The 15529-nt window shown below is 35.6% G+C and overlaps 1 protein-coding gene across 1 annotated transcript in view; it reads left to right on the forward strand.

Annotated features, from left to right (window-relative positions):
* The window catches only part of LOC109548747 (uncharacterized), a 680792-nt gene that overhangs the window by 365167 nt on the left and 300096 nt on the right, over window positions 1–15529 (forward strand). The window contains exon 13 of the mRNA XM_073804971.1: window positions 13070–13198. The gene's annotated coding sequence lies outside the window, so the exon portion shown is untranslated. The remainder of the gene's footprint in view (window positions 1–13069; window positions 13199–15529) is intronic.

Consider the following 15529-nt stretch of genomic DNA (forward strand, 5'->3'; position numbering starts at 1 on the left):
ACATACAAATTCATTCCCTCTTTTTAAAAAAATCCCTATAAACCTAAATAATAAAAATCAACTTTGGTTCAGTGACTTGATGGCTAAATGACATACATAGTTGGAAGCAGTCATGCATAAAAAGCAGTCCTAACTTCAGTTTAAGGTGAATTATTTCTAGTCTTTCATTTTTCTTGACTGTTGGTCTTCATTCATAACAGGAGCAGAAAAGATAAGATGAAAATGCAATATTTCATGAAATATGAGCTAATGATTTGAGTGACTTCTTAAAAAGATGAGCTGTGGCCTTTCCATAGTTTCCTGGGGCCCAGCTCACATATCATTGTCACTTAACTATTTTATTCTGAGCTCACTGTGCCTGCCGCTTTACTGGATGGATGAGACGAGAGGGCTGTCCTATGAACCAATGAAAGACACAAATGAAGACATTCTAAAAATGTTTGTTTTCAGTCACTGTTGCTTTTTGGAGGATGAGATTCATTAGAAGAGAAATGTAAATCCCTTATTCCCGTAGTTTGAACCCTTGCTTATCAATTTGTAGGACCTGTGGAGATAGAACTTGGTTTTCTGAAAAAGTGTAGATTGCAAGAGTTTTTACCAGGTTATTAGAGCTAAAATTATAATGCATCTCATAGTTAAACAAATTCTGTTTTGCATACCATGTTCCTCTTAGGGCAAACTGCTATATAAATGGATTGATTTGTCATTCCTGCAGGAAAGAGAATCCGAACAACAGAATTACAGGCATCCTGTAGCTTAGAAATTTACTCTTAAGTATTTGTTCTCTATATTCTAATTACCTGATTTTGATATTTAGTTAACTCCTTTGTGGAAGATAGGACCTATATTTTGGGAGATGGAAGTAAAATCGTGTCACAAAAAGCACTTAAATGTAAAGGCAGCACCTAACACATTTCCAGTGATAAAACCTTTGATATCTCTGTTTATAACTCCTGATTTCCAAGTTGAGAGTCAAGAAAATAAGATATTTTTTCTAAAATTACCAAAAATTGATTACCGTACTATATGGGATAAAATATATAATGTTGAATGTATTAATATGTATACATGTGAACAATGACTAGAAAGTTAAAGACAAAAATGAAAAAGATAATCATTAGAATGGTGCAATGTTAATAGTTAAAAATTCTTTAATTTTATTGTCATATTTTCCTTCCATGGAGATGGTAATTCGTAAAGCCAGACTTACTAGTGAGATCTCTTTTATTTTCAGAAATTACAATTTGACTTGATATTTGCTAACCACAATGAATGGGGCAAGCAGCTGTTTTTATAACTGTTGATTGTTTAGCCTTAAGAACACTAGAGGTCACTGTAGCTAGTATTTGTGTTGATGTTCCAAAGATTTTGTTAAATTACTAGTGACTTTCTGTTTACTGTTTTAAAGGAATCCCATCTTCCTGATGTGATAGAACAGTTTATATAGCTCTACATCTTTATATGTTTTTAGAGAGCTATATTTATATTTTCTATTTTAGAAAGTGAGTAATTTTATAAAGGGAAATATACAAGACAGGTGAGAAATGCATATTTCTGTCAAAGTTGGAAAGTATATGTAGTTTTTAATTTGCACTGGATGTTCCTTATCTCACAATCATCAATTTCTTGAATTATTAGCCTGTGACAAAATAAACTTCAGGTGACAGTTTCACATGTCACTTACTCCTAACAGATTAGTTAGGGCCTGATACAATTGCAGACTCCCAAGAGAAGCTGCTTCGAGAAGGTACAGAGCAGGAATGCTGCTCACCAGTGCCTCTACATCATCTCAATCAGGAAGGAAAACTTGTGATCCAAAAGCTACATTGGCAACAGGTCCCTCAGCCACCCTCCCCAGGGACTGTAGTAGAGTCCAGTCTCACTGAGGTCAAATGCTGGGTTTGCTGCTTTAACCTGTGAAGGCAGTGGGAGCAGAGGGCCTGGGTCTAATTGGTATTTATTGTTGCCCTTGTTTTGGATTGCAGACCTTTGATAAACCTTCCCCAGTGCAGAAAACCCATGGTTAACTCCACAGCAGTAGGGAAGCTATGGAAGCAGAACTGCAATTAACCTTCGTGGGCAAAACAAAACGTAAAAAACTACAAGGAAGGCTCATTTTTGGCAGATGCAATTCTTCATGACAGCTGGCAGGTGAAAACAATATACCTTAAAATGAGAACATATATGTATTCATACACAATAACCGGGAAACAGGCATTTATCAAAAAAAGGGTTAATTATTCATATTGAAGTGAAGGAGAAAAAGGAGAATGTAGAAGACAAAGTAGTTGTAATTAAAAAATAGATTGTTTCTAGTACTGGAATTCAAATATAAGTATTGTCAGGTGGCTTTTTATTTAAGTGGCAATGCTCACATAGTACGATAAACCTAACCCTTTCCTCAAAAGTTGTTCCATGTTGTTATGCGTAAGAGGTAATGTTTATAATGGGAAATATTCTGTCTTAAGAAGCTGAAAATTCCAGGTAATTGTCAGCAGGCAAGACAGTTACCTGCTTTAAGCCTCAATTTCAGCATCTGGAAAATTCAAAGAGGCACCTTAACAGCCTGTAAGCTGAAAGCTCTGTCACATTATATTTTGAGACCCTTTGGGGCTCTAAGCTCTATGACTCTATAGTGCTTTGTAGTTGAGCCTCTTCAGTAATTTATCCCTTAACAGACTGCTTCCCAGTTAGTAATAGCAGGAGGCTGAGGAAAATTCATTAGAAGAAGATTAAGGGAAACAAAAGTCAGAGAGGAGTCAATCTCGAAACCTAGAAAAGAACAGTATTTGGAGGCAGGGCAAATTGACCTGGTACAGGTGGCTGTATTAGGGAGGAGAGGCCAGAGAGAGGTAAAAACAGAAAGAGAAAGGGATCAGAAAAGGGAGAAAGGCAGGGAGAGGTTTACGCATGCATTAGTTAAGGAGACGCATTTAAGAGGGGGGACAACTTATGAGAATTCATGAGTCAGGCTTGTTGGTAGGAGGGGTTAGCCTAGCATCCCTCCCCAGCTCTTAACTTGTTGTGAATTGTCTGTGCATAGTGCTTGTGGGCTGACTGGTGCTGGTGAATATAGAGGCTTATAAATTTGGAAGGCAAATATATCTTCTCATCTTTGTTCCAAAGTATTTTCCCTTCTCAGAAACTATGCTTTGAATTTAGAGGCTGCTATGAAGGCTGAACCCTCAAGAGAACCAAGGCAATGTTGTATGTGGGACATGGTTGAAACCTGGGTCAAGGCTGAGAAGTTTTGGTGCTATCAATCGCCAAATGACTGCCTGGAACCTTTGGGAGTTGCTGATATTGAAGACTCTCAGCTGGAATATATTCTGTACATTAAGAATTTTTTATTGTGTCGGTTTCCATTCCAAATTACTTGTCAGTTTGGGAATAGTCTGGTATTAGCTTTTCCCCTGGTGTTACAGGGGAAAAGTTCTTCTACTTTTCTAAATCTGAAACTATTAACGAGATGCTATGTGAAGTGAATGAAGCCTTGCTCCTATCTTCTTCCTTGCCGTCTCTTCTCCCTAAAGTTTAGCCATGGTTTTTAAGCTTCAGAAGTTCTTGGAAATTTTATCCTGGTACTTTCGTTGCCTTAAATTGATTTGCTATACAAGGGAAGTCCTCCTGGATTTGACCTCTATCCGTTTTTCATCTCGTCTTTACATACACACCAGCTGTTACCAGGTGGTGAAGAAGATTGGACAACGGGCTTTTGCTGGCGGTAATTCAAAGCATCACTTTCCCCTCACTGTGTCTCTGAACTGGGCTGACGTTCTCAGTGGCCGCTGGGGGGAACCACATACCTGTATTCTCTCAGCCTTAAGAGTCCTTTTTTAAGAGAAGGCTAGGATCATATTTAGCTTGTGACGAATATGAAAAGTAAATTGTTTCAAATGCCTTTGGGAAGAAAGCAGCAATTCACATTGACAAATTTATAGGTTTAAATTTGAAGCAAATTTTTGACTTTACTTCTTTCTCCAGAGGATGTGGAAACTAATGAGAAAGATAATGCATCCTTAAGGAGAAATGCATACTCTCAAAGCACTGCTCTCCTGTCTTCCTTTTAAGAAGATTGTAAACACAGTGACTTGCGACCTTGATTAATGTGATGTAAACAGAAGGACCAGCCCTCTGAGACCCTTTAGCTTGGTTTTTCTGTGAGGAGGAACCCTCCTTTGATCAGTAGTCTTTTCATTTTCCCACAATGCACTTTACTGAGTCTCATAATCTAGTTCTGTTTCCATTTAGTTGTGATATAATCAGCTATCTCTTTGAGAAATAATAATTTACAAATTCTGAAATTTTAATCGGATTACTACTGTGAACCATATGTTAATGTTCTTTATATTTGGAGAATCTTCTTTAGAAAAAAATTGAGGAATATTGAAATCCTATGTCCTAAGAGACCATCTCAAAAAACCCTTTTGGTTTTTCTTAAAAAAAAGAAAAAAAGTCATACCCATGTTTGTAACCAGACTTAATTTTGGAAGTCAAATTTAGTTATAAATATAATTGGAAAATTGGTTGTTCACCACAATTATTGAGATACTGTTTGTGTTAAGAAAGATGCAGTATTGGTGAATCATTTTGGGGAATTACTGTGGTAGAAAACTAGCATTTGTTGAGGGTTTGCTCTGTACCGAGCATTTTATATACACTTGTTCATTTATTCTCCCCAATAACACAATGAAATTACTATACATTCTACAGATTAGGAAACTCAAGTGCAGATGTTAAATAACATGCACTGTTTGAATAGTGCCAAAGACATAGTCATAACAGTTCTCTATAATACCAACATCTATTCTCCTACTTTAAGAAAAAATTTCTCTTAAATTTTGTATCATTAGATGTAAACTCATATATGTTAATTTTTATAATTTATGTTTTGTTAATTTTAGAGTGATTTGGCAAAATAGTTTAAAACAAATCCATATTTTCTACTTGTGTCCACTTACACAGAAAAACTTGTACTGCTATTCTCTGAAGGCTGTGATGATAAACTGTTAAACTAGTTTCCTGTTCCAGGAACTCAGATTTTTAGATTTATTAACATTCTCACAGTGAAGAAATAAATGTAGGTATCTTGCTCCAGTATCTAATACTGCCTTACTGAGCTTCACATGTATAATCAAGTTTAATTCTAATGAGCCTTTTCTTCTAGTTTTAGTGTTGAGTACTATCTAATGATTTAGAGGTAGACGGGAATCACACAATGAATATCAGAGAAAGAATGAGAGGGAAAATGTGATTTTTATTTCTCAGGCAGCTGAAATATTCAATTGAAGCAGATGTTTATTAGACAATAGGGAGAAGAAGGTCATGGTGGAGAAGTTAGATAGGACAATAAAATCTGCTTTAATCACAGGTACTGCAGAAATATTTATAGAAAGCTAGAAAACAGCAGCAAGTGAAACATTCTTCTTTTATTTCCTTAATTAGTTTCTTGGACCAGTATCTTACGTTATTTAACAAGAAACCTTAGTTTAACAAATGATGGCTTAGCAATAAATAGAAAGTAAGGGATACTATATTAGAGGAATAAACATTATTATAGTTAAGAGAAATACTTTTCAATATAGTGTTCAAGTTTTGCTGGACTAATATCACAGCTAGGCAACCAAATAGCCAATATGCCAACTATGTATAATAGATACATTTTAAATTAGAAATAACAAGAAGAGATTCAAAATGACCTAGGAAATAATTTCCCATGAGCATATTATTTGCCATATCCTCATTTCAGTGTTCTAGGAACAAACTTGTCTTGAATAATTTAATCCAGTTTCCTAGGTCAGTTATTTGCAGTCAGCAGTCTAGCTTCTAAATCTAGATTACTAATTTTTTTAATCACAAAAGGAGAAGAACTAAAAAGCATGTTTTCATATTGTTTGCAAATTTACTTCTAATTTACTCAAGAATTAAGACAATCCTCATCTTCCTTCAACTTTTTATTTTGGAGAATTTCAAGACTCCAGGGAAGTATAAACGGTAGCACAATGAACACTCAATACCCCTTACCTAGATTCTGTGATTGGTAATATTTTGCCACATTTTATTTCTCTTTCTTTCTCTGTCTCTCTGTTTCACTAGCTTTCTACATACCCACTATTTTAAAAAGTCTATTTGAGAGTAAGTTTTAGATATCATGACATTTTGCCTGTGGTTACTTCAGCACGTACTTTCTAAGAATAGAGGACTTTCTCATACATAACCACAAAGCTGTTATCACACTTAAGAAAATTTACAGCAATTCAATTTTAATTAATATCTAGTTTGTTTAAAAATTTCTCTAGTTGTCTGCCAGTGAGATCTCCCAGTGCTCTTGGAAATTCTTTGTAGTAGCTTAGCAAGGAACTTCTCAGTAAGTCTAAGTTAGTTCCATGGAAGAAGAGGCTGATACCAACCCCTGGACCCTCGGGGCTCCATATTTCTAGTGAAACCATTTCCTCATGTTGAGAACTTCCAGTGTTGCATAGTTCCATAGATCATTCCTTCCACACTGTAAATATGTACAGCCTTACCAGTAGAGAAGGGCCCCTCTCTACTGCACATAGGCCAGGCATTTAGAGGTCAACTACGCAAAACCTAAATTGTGAGATTATAAGCATTATGGGGAATACATGCATTCTATTATTTCTCTGATTTAAACTGTTCACTCAATAAACTGTATTTTATATCCTAGGACTATGTGTCTGTGACCTCTTTGGATGGCATACCCCAGAGACCTAAGCAATTTATTTTTTCCTATGCACAGTCCAGTCAGGGTTCACATAGTGCATTTGGTTTTGATCTCTGTTTAGATTTATCTAGAACTGGACTCCATTCTTTATTTTTATCCCATGCCAGTGACTTTTGCAGAGTCCAGGGTGATTTTCTCTTGGATGTCACACATTCTAGATTTGTCTGGTTGCTTCCTCATTGGTTTTGTTTAACTTGTTCCTCTATCCCCTGTATTTCCTGTAATTTGGATGTTTGGTTTAAAAGCTTGACTAGATTAAGTTCAAACATTTATGGCAAGAAGATTTCACAGGTGATGATCCATATTTTGCATAACATTATATCAGGAGGCATATAATACAAGGTTGTCCACTATTAGTGATTGGCTAAGATGCTAACCATCAGTATTGGTATTGAAAAAGGCATGTTTTTTGCTTTATTAATTAATATTTACTCTATTATCATTACTAATCTATTAATTTTTAATAATCTATTAATATTTCATCTTCTGTTAGATGAAATTTTGGCACTATGTGACTATACTGTTATATGACTACATTTCACCCAATGGTTTTAGCTCATTTTGATAACCCTTGCTGGAATCATTTATTACTTTGGGGTTGAGGTTTACAAAATAGTGATTTTCTAATTCTGTCATTTCTTCTGTATTTATTAAATGGCACTCTTTAATAAATAAGACTGTTCTTCCCTTCCACTTTCCATCTGTACTTTTCTTTGTTTTTTTAGAGATGAACCAAAATTTTTATTGGATCAAGTATATGTGTAAACTTTCCATGGAGACTGGGTGAAATATAGAATTGTGAAAGATAATTTGTGAGTTTTCAAAAAGGAAATATAGATTTTCTATTTATAATGGCAATCTGAGTCCAAATAATACATTTCCCTCACTTAAAATTTTTCCTCCACTTTTTCTAATAGCTATAGACTCATAGTATTTTTAAAAATTCATTGTATCATAATACATCATTATAGTTATTTTTATTGGTGATCAAATTGTCCTAAATAGCCAGTTCAATTGGAGCCCATTCAGACTTGTTCCTTTGACCTCTGACATGATCTGTGTGATAGGCAGCCATTAGAATGGCTCCCAACGATCCTTGCTTCCTAATATTCATGCCCTTATATAATCCTTCCCCTTTAGTGTCCTTTGACCTAGTGACTCACTTCTAACAAATAGGATAGGGCAAAAGTGATGATATGTCATGTCTGAGATTAGGTTATGAAAAGCCTGTGGCTTCTGTCTTGGTATCCTAACTCTCTTGTCTGCTAATGCTAATGGAAGCCAGACACAATGTGTTCGCTTTCCTATGAGGAAGCCCACATGGCTAGAAATTGAGGGAGCCTTCTGATCAACAGCCAGCAAGGAACTACGCTTTCAGTATAACAGCTCATGAGGAAACAAATATTGTCAACAGCCACATGAGTGAGTTTAGAAGTGAATCCTCTCCCAGATGAACTTGAGAGGACTGCAGCCTGGCTGACAACTTCGTTGCAGCCTTGTGAGAAACCCTGAGTCAGACAACCCAACTAAGCCACCCTCATATTTTTGACCCACAGAGCTGGGAGATTATAAATATTTATTGTTTTAAGGCTGTAAGTTTGGGAGTAATTTGTTTTACAGCTACAGGTAACTAATACAGCCCCACTAGTCTTTGGGCACTTTTATTTCTTTTACTAGTGCAACAAGATTTCTGATTCTACTTTGTATTTTCCCTGACTTATACCTGGAATAAGCATTTCTCCAAGTTTCTCTGGTTTCTTTTAGTGGAGAATGGTGCTTAGAATAAAAGACCTGGGCACAAAATGTGCTCATTGTTACAGCGATGTCATTGTTTCTACATCCACACAGTGTATAGAGCTAGAAAACACATATAAAAAGCCTCAAGCTCATAGTGATACTTCCAATTCACATTTAATATTACATGGCTTTTTCTTACCTTCCTGAATTATACATTGTATCACTTTTCTCTTATAGTGAAAATCTTGATTCCTTACCTTAACAGCAGAGGGTTAACATTACAAGGAAGTGGAGTAGTGGGTGTCACAATTTTAGAAATGACAGTATGTGCTCTGGCTTTCTGGAATGTCTTCCTTTTATAGGGCCTTCATTTCTACCACTTGAGATTTATTTGTTTGACTTTTGAGGGCTTTTTGAATATTAGAGTTCTCTTGTCAAAATTTTTTAGAATTATTTTCCAACTTAGAAAAATGATCCCAAAAGAACAGAGTAAAAAAATTGGAAAGAAATACAGAAAAATATAAGTAAAAAATTCTTAGTGGTAAACTTGTGGAAATTTTTTATTTGCTTACTTTAACAAAAAACATATATTGAGCCTCTGAGATGTGCTGTTTACTATTTAAGGCTCTGGGGTTCAAAGTTTCTGTTTCTGGCTAGAAGGACTTATGTTCTGGGAGGGAGTCGTATAAATGTGTCAATATGATTGGTAAGTGGTAACACAGAGATACACAGCACTTTCTCATGTAAAATGTTGTCTAAAGAACATACACTATTTCAGTAATAAGAAAACATAAAAATTTGTTTTAAAGGGAGCAAAAGATCAAAGGGAGATGAAAACAGAAGACTTCCTTGAATTGGAAAAAATGTCAAAGGCAAACTAGAATATTTCACAATTTTCATTAAATTCTGGTGAATTTAACAAGATGATTTCTCAAATAAACACTTCTTGTTTCAAATTAAACTAACTTTTTACTCTGCACTTTGATCAAAAGTAGCCTGCATGTTTGTAGCTAACTGTCATGTTGTTGATTAAAGAATATGAAAAAAATATCAAATAATCTACTAATTTTGTAATTTCCTTAGATGGTTAAGTGCTACCTTTATTTGTCTGTTTTTCTAAAAATTATTATTTTTTAAAATTTTGTATCTCTGCTTTAGCTAATTTCTCAGATGAAGCCTTTTAAAAATTTGCACAACTGTAATTCATGCTCAGGCTGCTGAAGAGCAAGAGTCAGACCATTATTGCATTAATCTGTTTAGTAAACTTCATAGAAAGCCTCGGAGAAAGGAGAGAAGTGGGCAGAGAAGCAGAAAAGGAAGGCAACTAAAGTGGCATTTACATCTTTAACTTTCATTGTCTTTGGCAATTTTGTTTAAACTTATCCATTTCAGTTTCTTTTATTTATTTATTATTGTTCATATTGGCTGAATTGATGATAATCCTTATGGAGGCATAAAACATGCTATAAAATGAGTTAGGTAGAAAATCAATCAAGGCTGACATTTTAAACCTGTTTGGTAATAAACATGCACAGCCGCAAAACTTTCATTAGTGTCAGAGACATTAATTATGGGGAAGTGCAGTGTATTTACAGATGATAGCTACCCATACTTTATGAAGTTCATGCTAGGCCAGTGACACATCAGGCTTTGCAGAGGCTAACCATGTATGAGTGGATGAGAGAAAGCCACTGAGGATGGATTCTTATGGGTCATTTACTTTATAAAAATCTTTACTAAAAATGTAATTTACTAAGCTCTTTTTTTTTTCTTTTTAAGTTCTATTTTTAGCTCATGAGCGTTGCCATTGGAACAATGAATGTTCAGATGAACGTTCTCCTACTTTCAGAGGAGATATTTCTGGTTTGCAAAGCTGAAATGGAAATCAGAAATTGCTACCTACTGGTTGCCTTAGGTATACCACAGATACAGAGAATGATAAGACAAAACCCCTGCTTTCAAGCAATTCTCAACTTAAGCCCACTTGAATCATTACTTGGACACAGACATCTATATTAGGAGTGTTTTATAAAGAAATGTCAACCAGTGAGGACCATGGGATATCACTGGAAATACGCAGTTAAGAAAATACCTTATGGACGATGTGAGCTCTTCTGTCCTTTGTAACACTTGAAACAAAATGAATTTATGTAGTTTCTGTCTTGCTTTTGTGTGATAGATAACAGTGAGGTAAAGGCTGTGAGGAACTAGCCTGGTTCCAAGGCCTTGTAAACAACAATCAATTTGATGGAGGTGTCCACGAAAAGTGGTTGTGAGTCATGGTTAAGTGATTGTGACACATCTGAAAGGCAAAATTTTGTCACAGAAAAGAAGAGCTCTCTGGATAGATGGTTACATATAGTTTTGTAAAGACACCTGGAAACTCTGATCTGAGAGAGACCACATCACAGAGAAACTGTTATTGTCTGAGAGCACACTGGTGATAAAAACCTTTAAACTCATATCCTAACTAAATCTTATATATGCTTAAATTGCCACCTGTTTTGTGATCACTGGAATAAACAGTTTAATATGCGCCTATGAAGTATTATGCCAGACATAAGGATAAGTAGATATTCTAGAAATCCTTGGAAAGGATTATTTGATATCTGATATTTGATTTTAAGTTTTATTTTTAATATTCAGTGAAAGTATGATAACGTCAATAAATTTCACTGAAGATTTTCACGTTGTAATTCCATTGTCCTTGCATAAGACTATAAAAATGATGGAAGTTAAAAAAAAAAGGTATTTAAGAAAGTTGGAAGGAAAGATCCTCATGTATTTGACACAGAGTGTAGCATTCTCCATGATCTAGCTTCTGACTTTCCTTTTGAATTCTGCCATGTCCCAGTATACATTTTTTTCTTCTTTATTCATCCAAACCAATCCATTAGCAAGAGTTCCCTAATGTTCTAATTCTTCCTCTTTGCTGTACATGTTGTCACCTCACTTGTCCCCTTGTGTGCTTTTTATTAATATCTGCAATAGACTAGAGGATATTACCAGAAGGAAAATTATATTGCTGTTGATCAAGTTCATTTCAGGAGACACCAGTTTCTTTTTCCTTCTGGCCCTGTTACTTTTTTGGCCCATACTTCTCGGGGCCTTTTTGACTCATCTCTCTTGTGATGGGTGGGTTCTCTAGGAAGTAGAAATGGAGACTGAATAGAAGTGCAAAAGGGGAAGGCGGGGGGGGGGGGTGGGTATGGAGGCAGAATTGAACAAGGGGAAGCCGTCAGACTGTGATGTTGACCTGATGACGCCCAATAGGGAGGTCTAGAGCAATGACTGCCTGGTACAGGGTTCCCACACTGGGTGGAAATAGCTAGCCCCTGTATCACTCTCTTGTTCAGCCACTGGCTAGCCCCCCTCCACCCTCAGAAAAGAGTAACCTAGTTAGTTGGAAAGCTGGGACAGACCCTGATATAGTTGATGGCTGGAGGCTGTCAGTCTCACACATGACTTGCAGCTAGATGGCCTGACCCTTCTTGAAGAGGAACATCCTGCCCCCCGGGATCCCAGTTCCATGCCTGAGATGCAGCAAAATCCTCGACACCCCCAATTTCTGGTTCCCACAGGGGGTTATTTTCCTCCTCTATGTATTGGGAAGGGGTCTTAGATTTTTCAGATTTAAGATAGTAAAAATAAATAATCCTTTCTCTAGCTGATTTTAAAGAACCCCTCATATCATGACTGTGTTTCCAAATTTGAAGACTCCATCTCTTTACTGTATCTCCTTGGTCTCTAACATACCGGGAGAAGAAAAAAAGAGATGAGGGAGAAGAATCAATCAGATGAAAGGTGACCTTCTTCGTGAAAGTCTTTCCAACACCTTCCTCTAGGCTGAATTCACTATTTTTCGACTATACTTGCACATATGCTGTAAATATCTGAGTTACAGCACTTAGCACACTGTGTTCTCATAGTCTACTTTCTTGTCTGTCTCTTCATTAGCCTGGACACTTGTCAAGGGCAAGAATATTCCTTGTCTGTCTGCTTGTCTCTAACACTTAAGTTTGTAATAGATACTTCAGTGTAGATTGATGTAAATAGGTTTAAACTCTGTGCTGGGACTGTAGTGACAAACCCACTGTGATATAAAGTTATATTTTAAGTGTTTTCATTAGAGATTTCTAAACCATTGAAAAAAATATACTCAGTACTCAATCAACACTTTATAAAATATTTATAGTACACACATATTATTACAAAATTTAGAAAACACTGAACAGTTTTTTAGAAAAAGTAAAGCTTTTATAATTGTACTACCTAAGTATACTCAATATTTTACTTCCTTTGAGATTTTTAATTTGATTTAGAATTTTTATTAGTTGACATGTACGAGTACCCATACATTTACACCTAATATTATAACATTTACCATGTCATTTTAATATTTTTCAAAAATTATTTAATTATTTTTCTATTATTAGAAGTTAGGTTGTTTCTAATATTTGCTTTGATGTATATCCTGTCATGAACTTTCTTCAATATAAATCTTTATTCTCATCTGAGACTCTTTCTTTTAGGTTAAACGGCAGTACGTTTACTCATCTTTGTTCATGTTGTCTAATTATCTTCCAGAGAGTTTTCACCAGTTTATCCCACCAGCTGAGTGTGAGAGACCCTTCTCACGACACTCTTGGTAGCACTATTGACTTAAGAAAAGGACAATTGGACAACACAGTCAAGGCCTTCTCTCCATTTTAGTCGGTATGTCTATTTATTAATAACTTAAATATTTTATTAACCATTTATATGTCATCTGTGAATTTTCTCTTCATATTCTTTGTCCATTTTCAAAAGTTTTAGAGTCCTTTTTACAAATTGAGTGAGTCTTTAATATTGCAAATATTATTAAATGCCTGCCATTAATATAAATAATTCAGTTTGAATTATCTTATAATTTTATGAGGTTTTGCCTTTCAGAGGGCTTCAAATTCTATACAGGTAAGTTTAACAACATTTCCCAATGATGTTTTCATTTGTGTCTACGTTTAGAAAGTGCTTATCTATTCTGAGATCAGTTTAATAGTTGTATTTCTGTCTTCTGCTTTCATTTTTAAATGAAATTTATATTAGTGAATGACAGTTTGAAATTGTGATCCAACTTAATCTGTTCCTCAAAAGTATAATTTCCCCCAAATCTTTGGATAATTCCCCCATGTGCATTAGTTTGCCATGCTTCTTTTTCATGTTATGATCTTTTTTATTTTATTGGTTTTAAGATAGTCTCTAATCTTCTGTTGATTTGTTTTCCCATTCTTCAAACAATATTTACGAATGTTTTATGGATGCTTGAAAAGAAGACATATTCCCTGTTAGTGGGAGACATACATACATGCATCCATATATTCAGCGTTTGTTTCAGGTCAATACAAACTACCTTTAGAAGCCAGGTAAGTTATACGAATGTGCTCAAAGGCCAGATGTCATTCATTAGGGTTTGGTGCAGATGAGGTGGCAGGGAGAGCACATACCAAGACATAAACTCAAATATTAAAAAAAATAATAATTGTACTGATACACTTCCTCAGCCTCAGCTTTGTCTATAGAATAAACTTGGCTTATCGTCTCTTCATTTGCATACTCTGGCATGCTTAATTGTATTGGATAGGGGCGGTTTATTTAAACCAAAACAAAACAGTTGTCATTGTTTTGCTTCCTGAGAGGAGGCAAGAGCGATGTATATGTTTTATTGGGAAAAGAGATTGGAGTGGGAGAGAAAGAAAAGACTGAACTTTCAAAGCTTCTATTAATTTTTCTATGTTTAACTCAAGCCATTGGGTCATTTGCTTATCAGAGCATATGATCTAACCACTGGACTTTTGGAAAGCTAAATTACTGTGCAAATAAATAGTAGTGAGTTTGGGGGGTGGTAACTTGGGTGAGTGGAGGGAGAAATTAGAGCGAGACCTTGTCTTTGTGGAGAAGTAAGATGAAGCAAAGTTTGCAACAATATGTATTTAATTTTAAATAATATTTTAAAAATAAGTAGACTTTTATCTGAAGGGGAAAATGCTTACATTAAAATAAAACAAAATCTGTAGAACTCTAAGTACAAGTAAAGTGAAATCAGATAAGCCAGTTAGCACCAACTTGTGTCTGTCCTAGAAAATAAGTGTTTGGTTCTTTGCACTGTTTCATTCCACAGTATACAATATCTTTTACACAAAACTGGAAACAAATCTACTAACAGTAAAGTTATCACAAAGGAATGATTATATAGGTGCCAGATGAGATAGCCTAGGACCACTTACATGATATTAAGACATGCCAAGGAAAGGACTTGGAGGTAAAGGCTTGATCTCCCATGCCAGAGGATGGCCACAGGATAGGGTGAGTAACTCACACAGAAGATCTCCATGAGGGATGCGCTCATTCAGTGCCTTTCACACGAAGAGGCCATCAGCAACAGCCTGTAGGTATTAACCAGAAAAGTAGCATAAACCAGCATGAACCGACAGGGAGTCCTGTCACAGTGTGGGAACACTGAAGGGGAATTGGGGTGGAGAGAAAAAAGTAAATAAAAGAAAAAGGTTTTGTTTTAGTTTGTTTCTGTTTTGTGTAAATCTAAAAAAGCACAATTTAAGGGGTGAATTAAGGGGTGAATCTCAACTGGGTGGAGAATAAACATGAAAAGCTTTATTTTTCTCTAATCAGCACTTTTAATGTTTATCAACTCTTCCATTTCATTCTTTAAGGATGTTACAGACAGATTCCATAACCTTTGGACACTCTTAGATTTAAAAAACTCAACCCAATCAAGTTTAAAATTTCCCTCATACTTGGTCTAAAGCTTTTCCATTCCAAATCACCTCTTGAAATCATGATTCAAGGGTCTTTAAGTGGAGAGGTTAACATTGCACTCCCTTACTAGACTCCAACTCCTGTGTTTGGGGACAAGAAGAAGAAAGGGTTGGCTGAAAAGTCGACCTGTTTTAATTGGGCATAGTTGTGCTTCTTCCTTTGTTGGTTTGTGCTGTTTTATGCTGTCCCTCTGGGTGATCCTAACAGGCTGCTGATGGTGGTCTATTTGTGTGA

Source organism: Tursiops truncatus, chromosome 5, assembly GCF_011762595.2.
Source record: "Tursiops truncatus isolate mTurTru1 chromosome 5, mTurTru1.mat.Y, whole genome shotgun sequence".
Taxonomy (NCBI): domain Eukaryota; kingdom Metazoa; phylum Chordata; class Mammalia; order Artiodactyla; family Delphinidae; genus Tursiops; species Tursiops truncatus.